Source organism: Papio anubis, chromosome 1 (assembly GCF_008728515.1).
Source record: "Papio anubis isolate 15944 chromosome 1, Panubis1.0, whole genome shotgun sequence".
In the NCBI taxonomy this organism is placed as follows: domain Eukaryota; kingdom Metazoa; phylum Chordata; class Mammalia; order Primates; family Cercopithecidae; genus Papio; species Papio anubis.
In genome coordinates this window covers 80,976,665-80,989,672 of record NC_044976.1, presented here as the reverse complement: position 1 = coordinate 80,989,672, position 13,008 = coordinate 80,976,665, and the positions used below count along the sequence as shown (strand labels likewise).

The 13,008-nt window shown below is 35.7% G+C and overlaps 1 long non-coding RNA gene across 2 annotated transcripts in view; it reads left to right on the top strand.

Annotated features, from left to right (window-relative positions):
- The first annotated feature begins 5,115 nt into the window (after positions 1-5,115).
- LOC103886310 overlaps positions 5,116-13,008 on the top strand; it is a 56,319-nt gene continuing 48,426 nt past the window's right edge. Inside the window, exon 1 of one of the 2 annotated variants that reach the window (XR_649823.4) lies at positions 5,116-8,607. This is a non-coding gene — a long non-coding RNA (uncharacterized LOC103886310). The remainder of the gene's footprint in view (positions 8,608-13,008) is intronic. The other variant, XR_001906411.3, reaches the window with a different exon arrangement.

Here is a 13,008-nt window from a genome sequence, read left to right as displayed (position 1 = left end):
GTCCTCCATTTACAACTTACATGACCTTGGAAAGTTACTTTGTGCTTCCGTGTCCTCAGTTATTAAGTGGATATAATCATAGTACCTTTTTCATAGAGTTGTCAGGAGAATTAATATTTGTAAAGCGCTCACAATGGAACTTGACACATATTAAGTACTGTTAAGTGTCATCTATCTACTATCTGTCTATCACATCAGCATCATCTTTGTGTATAAATAATATACTAAGTAACTAAACTATGTAAATATACTATGTAACTAAAACAGCAGAGATCTTTGGGGCACAATATGTTGCATCTATAAGAAAGCTCTCTAGTTTTCCTAGATGTTTTGTATTTTAGTTTTCTGTTGTGATTGAAAACATACAATGTTTACATTGATGCAGTACAAATATAATTATCATTCCTGGTTTACAATTATAAAGCTGATTACATCTGCTATCATGTTTAGGGCTCTATCATATTTTCAGGATAAAATGCTCTGTTGATTACAATGCAGAATAGAAAGATGAGTAACATACAAAGACGCTTATAATTTACTGAAGTGGATTCAGACACACACAAATTATATTATGACATGAATAAACAGTGTAAAAAGTGTAAAACATGTCAACAGATGACAGAATTAGACAAATTTAAAATTTCAAAAAGGTGTTATGGATGACACTAACTTTAAGTCCTATCTCAACAGTTCGGCCAATTTGAGAAAGAGTGAATCCAGTTCCCAAGCAGGTCAGTTATAGGACTGCTGTAAAACCTGGAAACTTTTTGAATTAGCAGTTCTAGGTTGTAGAGTTTTATCAGAGGATGTTGGTAAGTGTTACTTTGAAGTATTTATGAGCAATTCTCTTTCTGAGTAGAGAGAGGGGTATAAAAAATTTGGAGAGCTGAGCGATCAAAGATTAACTTACACCTGAGTCATTAACAGTAACTTTTTGACAGCATTGCCATCAACATCAATGGCTGCTACCATCACCATTTCTGCTTGTCTCTTAACATGTTTTTGGAAGAAGTTACATCCTCCTTGATGGTCCTATCACTTCTTGGACTAATTTTCCATTTCCTCAATCAGGGCATGTTTTCTTACCCTGAAGCAGCCCAAGTATGTTACCCTGAGATATCCAGGATGTGTATTAAGTTTTCAACCAACTTTACATTTTGGTAACTTCAGTAGTACTAATGGTTAAGCAAACTGTAAATAGCTGTTGACTTATTGAAAATATTTTTTTGGGTGAGCTTGGGACCAGAATCAAGAGTAAGATGGCTAGACTCACTGGACAGTGGCCAAGAATGTTTTAACTTAGGAAATTAAACTGAAACATAAATCACAGTTAACACTGATAATAGTAAAGCCTGGATGTGGAAATATTACTGTTAGGCTTTCTCAAACCATTTACTTTTGCTTCTATCACATATGCCGCTGAAGTTATTGGGAGTTTCAGGCTGCATGGATCCATTATCTACTATTGAAAGGAAGAACATTTTGAAAATAGAAGGTCACTCTTACTTTAGAGGAAAAATGATCTCAATACTCAGAGTATCTAATTCTTAAACACTGAAATTAAGGAAACTAGGTTAATACCAAGTAAATGTTTAAGTCAAGCAAGACAAGAGTCTGATCTATTTCCCAAGTCAGAGTAACGATGCCTATTTGACCACAGCCAAGAGAAAATCTATTCCAGGTGTTGATAATCTGTGAGGGTCTCTTCTTTGTGTAGTTTGGGGGAAAAGAGCCAATTCCTTCTAAAGTTAAGAGAGAAAAAAGAAGAGGAATAAGAAATGTGTGTGTGCGTGTGAGTGTGTGTGTGTGTGTGTATGTGTGTTGCATCACAAAGTAATATGTCTACACTGAGAGGAGTCTGATGCAGTCCTTAATAAAGTTAATACAATACAGGGACATCTTTTTCACTTCACATCTCTTTTAACTTAAACATTTGTAGGTCCCTGCCAAATGTCTGTTTTTAATGGAGGTAAAGTTTTCAAAAGCGTTTGATGGGCTAGAAGACATGCTTCATCTTTACCCCTTAAGATGACCTTCCTTATAAAAAGGCTGTGTCTCTCTAAGTTCCAGGACTAAACAGTCACACCTGAACAGCAAGTGTGTCATAAAATAAAATGTCATTAGCAATCATCAATTGGATTCATGTGTAAGATTTTCTCTTATTTTTATTGTAAATTTCAATGCTAATAATTAATTTTCTCATGTTAAGAACAGGGCCCAGATACTATAATTTGAGGCATGGCTTCCTTAGAGCTTTCTACCTAAATAGTCTCAGATACATCTAAAAGTTTGCTTTCCATTTCTCTCAAATTTATGTTTACAAAGAAGGCACACAGGCTGTGTTTCCATATCAAGCTAAGGGAAAGGAGGAACAGAGTGAATGATTTAGAAAAGGCCGGGCTTAGTGGCTCATGTCTGTAATCTTAGCACTTTGGGAAGTCGAGGCTGGTGGATCACGTGAGGTCAAGAGTTTGAGACCAGCCTGACAAACACGGCAAAATCCTGTCTCTACTAAAAATACAAAATTAGTCCAGCATGGTGGCACGTACCTGTAAACCCAGCTCCTCTGGAGGTAGAGGCAGGAGACTCCCTGAACCCGGGAGGCGGAGGTTTCAGTGAGCCGAGATCACACCATTGCACTCCAGACTGGGAAACAAGAGAAAAACTCCATCTCAAAAAAAAAAAAAAAAAATAGAAGAGGAAATAATCCTTCTGATAAATCTGTTAATAGTGGCATGAGAGTTTTTAATTTGGAGATATAACAAAATAAGTGTGTAGCTCAGAGGTATTCTTACCGGAGACTCTGAGGAATGAAATGAATTTTTAAAATCATTCTATTTCCTATGTTAATATTTGCACTTTTAAAAAGGCCCTTTCCATTTATTTATTTACAGAAGTAATATCTACCTTGTAGGTAGTTTTAGGATTAGAGAAGTTTTTGTTTATTTGTTTGTTTCACTGTAGAAAGAGAGATGGCATAGTAACGGGGATACATTATGGCTCAGTAAGTACTAAAAATTATCAGAGGCCACAAAATATAGCAGTTTAAGAATGTGATCTTTGGCCAGGCATGGTGGCTTATACCTGTAATCCCAATACTTTGGAGGCTGTGGTAAAAGGATCACTTGAGGTCAGGAGTTCAAGACTAGCCTGGGCAACATAGTGAGATTCCATTTCTTTAAAGAATGAAAATAAATTAACCAGGTGTGGTGGTATGCACCTGCAGTCCTGGCTACTCAGGAAGCTGAAGTGGGAGGATGGCTTGAGCCCAGGAGTTCAAGGTTAAAGTGAGCCATGATCATGTCGCTGTTCTCCAGCTGGGGCAAAAGACCAAGGGTCTGTGTAAAACAAACAAACAAACAAACAGAATGTGGCCTTTAATGTCGAACAAAACTGAGTTTGAACTCTTAGCTCTGCCACTTGACATTTGTACGACCTCAAAATTACTGAGAATCTGAGATTTGCCCTTCTTTGTATGTAAAAATGAGAAAATCAACCTTTCTTGTTAAACTGTTTTGAGTTAACCTAAAGGAGTTATTAATATGTTTACTGAAACTAACTTAGCAAGTGTTATGTGTTGGTTCCATTGTAGGTTATGAAGCCAAATCTGTGGCTTTGCATCTCTTTTTCACTGATTATTGCCCTTGGGGCAGCTCACTTGGTTGGTGACCTACAACGCTGTCCTGCCCACTCCTTGAGAACTAAAACCTTTTCCTAAGCCCCTAGCAATAGTCCTTGTATTAGACAGCTAATGCAAGATATTAGCTATCTATTGCTTTGTAACAAATTACCCATAAATTTAACAGCTTAAAATAGCAAACATTTATTAGTTCACACAGTTAATTAGGTTTAGGAGTCCAGGAATGTACAAGTAGGGTGAGTCTGACTCAGGATCTCTCATGAAATTGTATTCAAAAGTTGGCGGGAACTGCGGTCATCTGAAGGTTTGCTTGGGCTGAAGGAGCTGCTTTCATACTCTCTCACATGTGACCATTAGGCCTGGCCTCAGTTCCCCACTTGTGGGCCTCTGCATAACACTGCTCATCACATGGCCACTGGCTTTCTCCAAAGGAGTTGATTTGAGAGAGAGACAGGGATTGAAACGGAAGCTGAGTTGTTTTTTATGACCCCATCTCGGAAGTACTTCCACCATATTGTACTGATCACACAGGCTAGCCCTGGTACAGTGTGGGAGGGAACTACACAATGTGTGAACACCAGGATTCCCACATCACTGGAAACCATTATGAAACCTGGGTACCACTACCTTCCACAGAATGACCTAAGCACCCACAAGCTGATGTCATCTCATGCCTGATCTCAAGTTAGATACTCTGTTATAGTATTTCTTGTTCATCACATTATGATCTTCTATCACACTTCTAAAAACACAAGACACTTGCTAAATGCAATTGGTAGTTTGTCATTTTGTGAGTTCATTACAAGTGCATTCTTAGCTCATAATAATAGTGTTCAGATAACAACAGCAACAACAACAAAAAATCCTGTAGTATCTCTATTTTTAGTGTATACAGCTGTTTTTCCAATATATTAGACTGAGTCAGTCACAGAGCAAGCAAACAAACTCTGCTTTGTGTAACTGCAGAAAGGAAGTGAAGAAAGTCTTTAGGAAATTAAGAAAAAAACATGAAAAATGGGGGAAAATATGACCCAGCAGCACAAAGACAAGAAAGAAGTAACAAACCCAGTCAAAAAACAAACAGAATCTGACAGTGTATAGAATGACAAGTGTTGACTATATAAAACAACATTTAATATTCCAACCACCAAATTCTAGTTACAGAAGCTGTGTTTCTACTAGGTTTTACTTTAGAAGCTGATTGAGTTTGTCTTAATACTTGGAAATTTAAATCACCAACTAAATTTCATTTAGGCCAGTCTTAACTAGGACAAGCCAATCACTTTTGTCTGATCTACACTGTTTTTCTGATTTTAGAAACAGAACAACAACAACAAAAAAGAGTCTTCAAAATGAGAATTATATATTTATGTAAAACTGCTTCTTTATTAAGGTCACAAATGATCTTTTGGAGCAATAACAAAACCAGATACAGTATTTGTTAATTGCTATGCTATTTTGCAGTAAGTCCATTTTCAAAACAAAAATTTAACAAAAGCAAAAATATGAAGTTCGAATATAATAGAATTCTACATCCAATTTTAAAATTAAATATCATATAATTTGCTGTATAATTATTGTTCTGTCATAATTTTTTCTTAGCTTTTTAAAATGTAATTGACAGATTGTTTAAAATTTTTTAAATTCTGGGATAAAAGCAGATCAAACAACTTTAAATAGGAGCTTTTCATTATTTGTAAGCAGGTACTTCATTTTACCAACTGGCTTAGAAATAGATCAGGTCATTGTGGTTATTGGATGTCACCCATGGGAGGTTATGCTAAAAAATAGGCTAATTGTGGATTACTGAATTTCTCTATCTCATGTAACAAGACAATACCAGTTATCTAGGGAAAAGGCTTATTGCTAAGAATCAATAAAAAATTACCTCATGGCTTACCATTGCTTCATAATTCGTTTTGTGTCTTTGATTACTTTCCATTATATTTTTCAACTTTAGTCAATGGATTTTACTCAAGCAAGAGGCAGAACTAGCTTGTATGTAAATGATGAGGTCATAGATTTCAATGGAAATCTTCTCAATGAATATGGTAGCCTCAGTGCATCAGGCCCCATTTATTTACTTAAGCAAACCCAGGCTTATAACTACAGGGGTGACAATAGCCACGCAATTAGAAACAACAATTCTCTCTGTTTGGTTTTTAAAGGAATGATGGCAAGGAACTTTACTGAAAATGAAGGACGGAAGCTAATGGGGGTGCATAGAGAGTGGCCTCCATGGTGCAGCACATGCCCAACGGGCTCCCAGACACTGCTGCTGGAGAGCAGTAACGGGGTGAGAGAAGAGCTAGGACAGAGGAGCATCCACATCTGAGTCCACTGCTAACAAGCAAAGTATGCTACTTTTCCCAACAATCACATTATTATCTAAGTATTATATTTGGAAGATAATTCAGAGTATCTTTTTATAGACTTATGTTATTTGTTCCAAGTTCACACTGAGAAATGGAGATTACCAGGTGAGAGGGAGGAGAGCATTATATAGTGGTATTATCAAAAAGAAACTTTGTATTAAACCAGAGCATTTGGGAAAGATACAATCATTAGCATTTTTATGAGCTTTTAGTTTCCATTTTTTTCTGACACTGATAAGAGATCTGTCTTCTCTTAAATGTAATGATTTGTATATTTGCCCTCATTTGCAAGTTCGGTCTGAGGGAAGACAAATCCAAGTACTGTCTAGTCCTGAAATTTCCTTAGGCTGCTGAGACAGAAACAAAAAGGCATTCATCCTCCAATTAGTGACCTCTCGCAAAAAGATATAACAGAAAAATAATGACCTATTTTTGGTTTAAGACCTCTTTCACATGAAAGTCAATCCTGTGCTGCTGTTATGTGCATGACCAGGAGGACAGCGGAGTACCCACATTACAGATGTTGGTCTCTAATAGAATTACATCACGTACCTATGCATCCCTATTTGCCTAAAATACCGAATTTTTTTCCGAAAACTTTCTGATGCTCCACATATGGTAGAGTAAGGCAATTAATATTTGAGCACTGTGAACAGTTTGCCTATCATCAAATGAATTAGGTTCCAAGAACTCCACAGATTTGATTTGTCTCACTTTCTCTGTAATTGGGAGGCAGCATACAGGGGAGTTTGAGGTTATGACCTCTGAACCCAGACTTTCCCATCTTTCAGATTTTAGTTCCTCTGCTTAGCAACTATGTGACTCTTGGGCAACTTAATGGGTATGTGTCTCAGTTTCTTCATCTAGAAAACCAGGTTAAAAATCTTAGGGCTTTGGGCAGATTCAGTGAGATAATATCTGTAAAGCAATTAGAGCAGTGACTAGCATACAGTTAGAATTATATTAATGATCACAACTGATTATTGTTTTATTTGTTTCAGGAAAATGTCATTTTATGTTTGACGCTGAAAAACTGCAAAAAAAAATGAAATAAAATCACAGGCAGAAAATTTAATAAATACGAAATTGATCTCAGTGTTTCATGATTTGCCTTTAGTTTCCCAATTGCCATGTGTCTGCTAACCTCACTTGGATTTCTAGAGTGAAAACCATTTCTGGAGCTTACTGAGTGTGGACATGCATGTGTTACCATTCTGTTAAAAAAGAAGAAAGCAGTTTTGAATATGTAACACAATCAAGTTATCATTAGAATGATGATTTAGGAACTCAAAGATTTAATGACCTAGGCCTAGGCCCTAAGAGTCAGGACTCTGTCCATATACTGCCCCTTAATAGAACCTTGCCTCCAACTGGATACCTTTAACAAGTCCACAGTTTTAATCGAACAGTTATAATTATCAATGTAATGCATACTGTTTCCTAACTGACTTTGACTAAGGGGGTCTATTTCCTTATTGGCATGTTTATAAACTCTCTCTGGTCCTCCTATATCCTCACTTTCCAAGATGTAGTAATCAAGGATTTTAAAACAACAGAATGAGAATGTGTTCTTCTTTCCTAGAATGAGTGCCAATGTTATTAATACCTAATATTTGGATATCATTTTCACTGAGCACTTCCGAATGACTCCCACATACAGATGTTGGTTTACTTTCACACACAGCCTTCCTCTTCTTGAATGTGTTTCTCTTGTTTTGAGGGGGATAGGATGTAGAGAAGAGGGAGGCATGAGGCAAAGTTTCTTTGTTATTTTCTTCTGTTGTTTTCTAAGCAGTCACCAGAGATGAGTTGAGACCCAATAGACTCTAAGGACATGGATCCCACTTCATCTCCTCTTTGATGATCTCTTGGGGGCAATACACTGAAGGATAATGCGGTGGTCCCAGAAAATAATGGGGAATAAATATAGCAGGTAGTGATGCCAGTTATGTGAAAAGACAATCTCAGAGGTATTACAGGAGAAGGACTCTCAGAGGTCATGTGGGATCTATGGCAAGATCCGAGTGTTCCTTGACCTGTGAATAGCATATATTTACCAATCATTTTTTTCAACTCCAGGGCTATAAAAGCTATTTCCTGGAAAACAGAAGCAGTTCTTTATACCAGTATATTAAAGTATTTTTAAATTGTTAATAATAATGTGGTAGCCGAGGTAAGCCACAGTGACTCCTGTGTTCTGATATGTACATTCGTGTGGGCCTCTCCCATGGTGAATAGGGTCAACTTATGTAACTGAAAGGGTAGAACAGAAATGATGACATGTGACTTCTGAGATTAGGTCATAAAAGACACTATTATTTCCATCTCAGTACCCTTTAAATACACTCTGAGGAAAGCCAGCTGCCATGCCACCGTGGGGACATCTGAGTAGTCCTACAGAGAGATCCACATAGGGAGGAAGTGGGGACTCTCACCAATAGCCAGTGAGGAACTGAGGCTTCCTGCCAACAGCTCTGTCAGTGAGCCATCTTGAAAGCGGATTCTTGTCTCAGTGAAGTTGCCAAATGACTGTGGTCCTGGCTGACACCTTGAATGTGACCTCATGAGAGGCCCTGAGCCAGAACCACCCAGGTAAGCTAAGGATTCCTGATTCACAGAAATTTTGAGTAATTTTTTATTGTTTTAAGCCACTGGGTTTTGAGGTAACCTACTATGCAGCAATGGATAACAAAACAGAGAAATTCCTGTGTTAGAACATTAACTGAAAGAAGCATGAGAAAAACAAATTCATTATAATTTCACCATTATAAATTGTACATCAAAAAAAGAGAAAAAAACATATTTATTATTAGCTATTAGGGCTACTGGATAAGTCATAATCCTTTTTAATTTATAATGCGTGAAGTATTAGTTTGATCAAAAATAACTTTTAAAATAATGTTTAAGTATTTGCTTCATTATAGGAGAGATTAAAACTACTTTCATTTGCTTGGTAATATATTTGGGTAATGATATTCCAAAAACAATTTCAAAAACTAAAATATAAAACTGTATTTCTGGCATCAGGAGAGTTTAAGTTATTTTTTATGTACTATTTTTTCTTTTAGCTAACCTACTTGAATTTGCAAGTTCCTTTTAGCTTCAAACATGATCTTAGGTATAGAAAAATATACCATGCGTTCTCATCCTCTGTGTGAAGATTAGGCTGCGGTAACTCAATGACTCCCAGCCTAGATGTCAACATACTATGTATCTTATCAGAAAAAATATAATTGGAATAATGTGAACAGAAATGAAAATTAAAGTTCTTAGCCACTTTTAAAACTATCTCTGCTGGTTTATGTCGTGAAGGCAGTATACAACATAACCATTAGAAGATCCAGTCTAGTTCTAACATTGACCATCTATGTAATCTTGTGTAAGTTTCTTACCCTTTTTATACCTCTTTACCCTCATCTTTAAAATGAAGATGCTACTTATACTATCAGGCTCAAAGCTTTAATACTAGGGGATAAATCTGGCTTGACCTAGAAGAAGTGTGAATTATTTATTATTCTTGGCTTAAAGTTTTCTGATATTCAAGGTTAGAATGAGGATCCATAGGATTTAATTGCTTGAGACATTATAAGATATCACACAATGACTGGGAAATGCAAAATGAGTGCTGCTTGAATATTCTGCCTAGCTTTTGCAGTCTCACGATCTAGGACTCGAATCTCCACTGTGCAGTTTATTTGCTGTGTGACATTGGAGGGTGGCATAACCTTTCTGAGTTTTACTTTTTATTTATTCGTATGAAGAAGAGTATGTGGACTATCACATAAAACTATTTTAAGGATGGAATAAGATAATAAAGAGGAAAAGAGCATTTTTCCTGGTATATGTTAAGTACAAAATACCTGCTAATTCCCTTTTTTTCTTTCTTCTTTATTCTCAACGTATTAGGTGAGAGTTGAGACAGGACACTGAGTAGAAATGGAAATGAGAAGATGTATTAATGTGAAAAAAATTGTGGCAACACATTGTTAAACTATTGTTCTATTTTGTTAATGCAAAGAGGAATATAATAATAACAAACTTATTAGATGTTTGCTCATTAATCTCACCATGGCATATTAAATTGCCTGGTGGAAATGTCATATCTATTATTCACAAAAGAAATATTACTGCATATAATTTGGATGTATTAGGAAAACTCCCTGCTTCAGCTTGTTAGAAAAAGTTCACAGAGCTGGAACACTCTCAAGGCAGATAATGGTAAGCCACAAGGTGTCAAATCTATCCCTGTCACGAAGAAACAGGAATCTCTTTATAAGGTTAATTCAGGGTCTCTATAACTCTGTCAAAATAGTGGCACGTGAGCATTTGGCATTCTCAGAACCTCAAGAATTGCTGAATAGCTCAGAAATCTAACATTATTGCATAGGCTTCTCTGACACACTTATAGGTGTCCAGTATTGAATTTTAAGCAAGCTGACAATTTTTGATCTTGATCTTAATGAACAAGATAGTTTGTCTACTGGGTACAGTGTTTTCCTAAAAGCTTAATTTCCCCTCATCATTTTACTAATGTTACTGTTGGTTGTTTAGAATGTTTAATTAATGATTTGTTTACAATCCGTTTATGTCCTGAGGCTTTTAAAACAAAAGACATAATTTCTTTTTAAATTCTAACAAAAACTTAATTAATAAAAATTATCATTGGGAGTTATTATCCCAGCTCTCAACTGGGAATATTTTAACACGCAAAGAAGTGGGCAATAAAACAGCTTCTTGGATTGTACACTGACTCTGAGACTTCTCAAAGTCCCTCTGTCCCTTGCCTAAGGCATGCTTTCATATCATGACTCGCTACGTGTTTTTCACGAAAACTGTAGCAATCATTTTCAAAGGAAGGAAGGAAGGGAGGGAGGGATGAGGGGGAGGAAAATTTAAAAGAGAGAAAACTAGTTATATTCTTACTGATCAAATCTAGGTTTCGCTTTGCTAATTTTAACTTTTATAAATCAGTGAAACTGTCAAAAATACAAAGAAAGTAATGCAAAGATAAAGGAAGAACACAATAATAAATGTGAATTGTCTCATTTTTCTTACTTACCTTCTCTTTAATCCAGCATCATTTCCTTTAATGTGTGGGGATCTCAGTTGAAGAGAACAGTGACATTACTTACTTGAGAATGTGTTAAGTACCGATTTTTTTCTCAAATCCTTTTATTCAATACATATAAAAAGACTGCACATCGTTTTTCCTTTCTTTGGTTTTGTTTTCCAATATTATAACTGAAGAAACTAGAAAAAAAGTGAACCTAAGCAAACTCCAACCCGTCTTGTCTGATTTAAAACTTGGTCTTTCCAAAGTGTATACTGGGCAAGCTACTCCTGTATCTCAGTCATTGATTCTAGTCACTTTCAGTATTGCTTTATCAAGGGGTCAGTTTGAAGAGTCTATATTTTGTTTTGTAGGTTTCCTTCTCTATCCCTGTGCCAGTGTCACACTGCCTTAATTGTTACTATAGGTTTATATCTCTGAGAGATTTGTTTTATTTTAGAAGATAGATTTTAACAAATGGTTCAATTTATGTAATGGTTACACATTCATCAAGGTTTTCTATATTATTAAATTAGATTAGTAATATATAATGTGTTATAAAATTTTTATTTGATCTGATTGTCAAATAAATTTCCATAAGTTGTTCACAGTATTCCTCCCTTGTTGAAACTGTTTGCCTTATCTTAGTTTGTCTCCTTTTCATTCCTTATATAGCTTATTTTTGTCTTCTATCACTTTCTTTTTAATCAATCTTGCAGAGATTTGTAGCTTTTTCTAGTTGTTCCAAGAACTACATTTTATATCCTCTTGAATGCATTTTTGTTTTCTGTTTTATTATTTTCTTCCTTCCACATTTTCTAGACTTCTTCCTTTCTTTTTTTCAAATTTCTTAAGTTGGATGCTTAGCATATTAATTGTTAGCGTATCTTTTCTAACAGGCATTTCAGGCTACAAATTTCCAACAAATGACTGCATTAGCTGTATCTGACATGTTTAAATTATGTATCTCTTAATACCATCTACATCTGCTTCTTATAAACAAAATTTAGAGAAGTCCTGTTCTGTTTTTCAATCTGACATTCTCTGCCTTCAATTGAGTGTTTAGATAATTTATTTTTATTATATTAGTTGATATTTTGTATTTAAACTTGCCATCTTGGTAGGCATTCTCTTTTCCTTTTTATACCATTTATTCTTTATCTATTCATCCTTTCCTGATGTCTTTAGAATTAATTGGAAATTATTCAGTATTCTATTTCTTCTATTGATTTTTTTGGGCTACATTTACTACGAAGTTTTAATAGTTACTTAAAAATTAAAATGTTCACCTTTAAGTTATCACAGTCTACCTTAACTAATATATCCTACTTCATGAGCAAGATAAGAATCTTATCACACAATTCCATTTCTATAGATATGTATCTGCTCCAGAAAAAATGTTAGCAGCTGAAAACAATGATGATTTATTGATTTTTTACATCTTGTTGGTCAGGAGTTGGACAGTGCTCAATTAAGCAATTCTACTCTCTGTGATGTTAGTTTGGGTCAAATGGCTGAATTCAGTTGTGAGCTTGGCTGGAGCTGGAATGCTCAAAAAGGCCTCTCCTCCTCCGAGGTCTGTCTCAAGGTAACCTCATTATAACAACATGGAGCTGGACTCCACGAAGAATTCCAGGACTAGCCTTTATATGCCAGCTCTTTTTGAGTGTCTGCTTATGTCATGTGTGTTAACTGGCCAAAGAAAGTCACATGGTAACACTGAGTGAATCTGAGAGGAGACTTCTCATGAGCATTAATACTGGGAGGCGTGATTAATTGGGGGCCATTAATATACAAACACAAACAAAGAATTAAACTGGGGGAGTGGAGGCATCAATAGATCTACTATAGCATCATAATATATCTTATTATGTAAATAGATCTACTACGAAATGCCTTCAATATTTGCCCAAATATTCACCCTTTCTGCTGTTCTTCATTCT